The sequence below is a fragment of the Topomyia yanbarensis genome, chromosome 2, assembly GCF_030247195.1.
Source record: "Topomyia yanbarensis strain Yona2022 chromosome 2, ASM3024719v1, whole genome shotgun sequence".
NCBI classification, from domain to species: domain Eukaryota; kingdom Metazoa; phylum Arthropoda; class Insecta; order Diptera; family Culicidae; genus Topomyia; species Topomyia yanbarensis.
Genome location: NC_080671.1, coordinates 30,114,957 through 30,117,109, shown reverse-complemented (window position 1 = coordinate 30,117,109; position 2,153 = coordinate 30,114,957). Strand labels below are relative to the sequence as shown.

At 38.4% G+C, this 2,153-nt stretch overlaps 1 pseudogene; it reads right to left on the bottom strand.

Moving 5' to 3' along the window:
- Positions 1 to 288: 288 nt before the first annotated feature.
- Positions 289 to 1,598, bottom strand: LOC131679382 (uncharacterized; annotated as a pseudogene).
- Between the last annotated feature and the right edge of the window lie 555 nt (positions 1,599 to 2,153).

Here is a 2,153-nt window from a genome sequence, read left to right as displayed (position 1 = left end):
GCCAATCGGTTTCTAGCTTTCGATTTGTTAGGGTTGTATTCATCTCCATCGTTTTATCTTGTGTGAGATTGATTTTCAGTCGTCTAAATTCATTGTCCAATTCTTGCCTATCAATCCCTCCGAGAAAGCTTGGAAATTGCCGCATTAATCCGTTTAGGTTTGGTAGCTTAATGAAAGTTCCAGGGTTTATTAATGCGGCAGTTTGAATTACAGGATCCTTGAAGTCAAATCGTTTTAAAATCTGTTTAGTCAACTCGATATAAAAATCGCGACAAATTGATTTAAATGTTAATTGAACAGCATTTCCCAAAGCTTCCTCTGCTTCCTCGGCGTTAATGCCGACGTAAACGTCTTCAGGTTTTTTTTTAAAAATAATTCAAAATCGGTAACATCCACATCATCGCCAGTAAACCGCTGAACATAATTCTCTTTACACAAGTTGCCCAAAATCAAAGCCAACAAAGTTTTTGTCTCGTTGTAAATTTAAAAAAACTGAGAATTCTCTGACTGAAAAGTTCGGTTAGCGTTGTTGATGAGTGGTAATATATAATTAAGGAAAAGCATAATCGGTTTCGTCATAGCATCATTGAGATGAGTTAAAATGCGATTTGCCGTTGGGTTGTGGTCATATTTTACTTGGAACGAGAAGAATAACTTTAGTTCATCGAATCTTTCCAAGCTTCGATTAATGACAGCTTCCAAAGAAAGCCATCTAGTGGCGGATGGATGAAGAACCTTCAACGGCTTGAGGTCTCCAATATCCTGATTTTTTTTAAACTCTTTTGATCGTTTAGTACTGCTTGATAAATAGTTATATATATCACGCATCAGTTGTTCAACGTATGATGGAACCCTTTCGCAAGCATAGCTAGCAAACAAGGCAAGTGAATGGCAGGTACACTTTATAGATATCATGTTCGGACATTCTTTTTTGAACAAACGCATCACTGAGTTGTTCCGACCCATCATAACAGATGCTCCGTCTGATGCAAATCCTCTAAGATTCTTTTTGTAATTGATGTTGTCTCTCTCAAACTCCGAAACTATAACCGAATGCAGTGTCGCATGGTCTGCACACTCAATTTCTATCGCAGTGTAAAATCGGTCTTTGGCACAAAAAGATACCTTATCCATTACCCGGACAACAATTGCAAGCGTTTTATTGCTACTAAAATCGGTAGACTCATCGACGATAATGGAGAAAATATCACTTCTCATTTGTTCGACCAGTTCATCATGTTGAGTCGCAGCAATAACCAACTCAACAACTGACGCCGTTTTGGTTCTTCCCAACTTTAGCTTTTGCAAGAGCTTCGAATCTATGGTGAGTCCTCTCAACAGGTCAGTGAGCTTGTCAACTGCAGTAAAAGACACGTTGTTTTCCAAAGCCCATGCGCAGATTTTAAGTTCAGCCTCATTTACATTGTCTTGTAGAGAGGAATCATCTATCTTCGATTCGGATTCAAATCCCTCTTCCGCTTTACTTGCTGTGTCCCGATGCCGTTTCGTGGCGATATGTGTGCCTAGATTCGATTTCCCACCTCGAGCGATACCAATTTTTGTGAGGCAGGTTTTGCAATAGGCGTGGTACGGATCATTTCGATATGCCTCAAAACATACAAGATCTGGCGAATCAATCCACTTCAAAGAAAAACGTTGACGTACCTTTGCTTTTGGTTCTTTTGTTGTTCTGCCTCTTTTTCTTTTCAGGCTTCTTCTGCCCATAATTTTTGCTGTCACTGAATCTTCTGAAGCACTGTCAAAAGCTTCCACTGAAAGAAATAGTTCTACATCAGTTTTGAGTTAAGAACATCTTCGTTAGTCAAAAATACCGTTAGATTCGCAAGATATTTTGCTGGAAACTGAAACCGTCGTCTTAGTAGGATTTACAGGCACTTCTGTACTGACGTCGAAAGTTGCTAAAACGAAAATCCAAAAATGGATATATGTTACAGTAATGAAGTTACAAATGTAATATTCACATAAAGATCCATCCGTTAAGGAGTTTGAACTGATTGTTCTTCCAACTGAAACTGATGACATCGATGGAATCGAAACTGTACTGCCATCAACTATTGTTGCATCGGCTGTGAATTATATTTGATGAAAATTTAAAGCCTTAAACATTTTTAATTATCAGAACCTACCTTTGA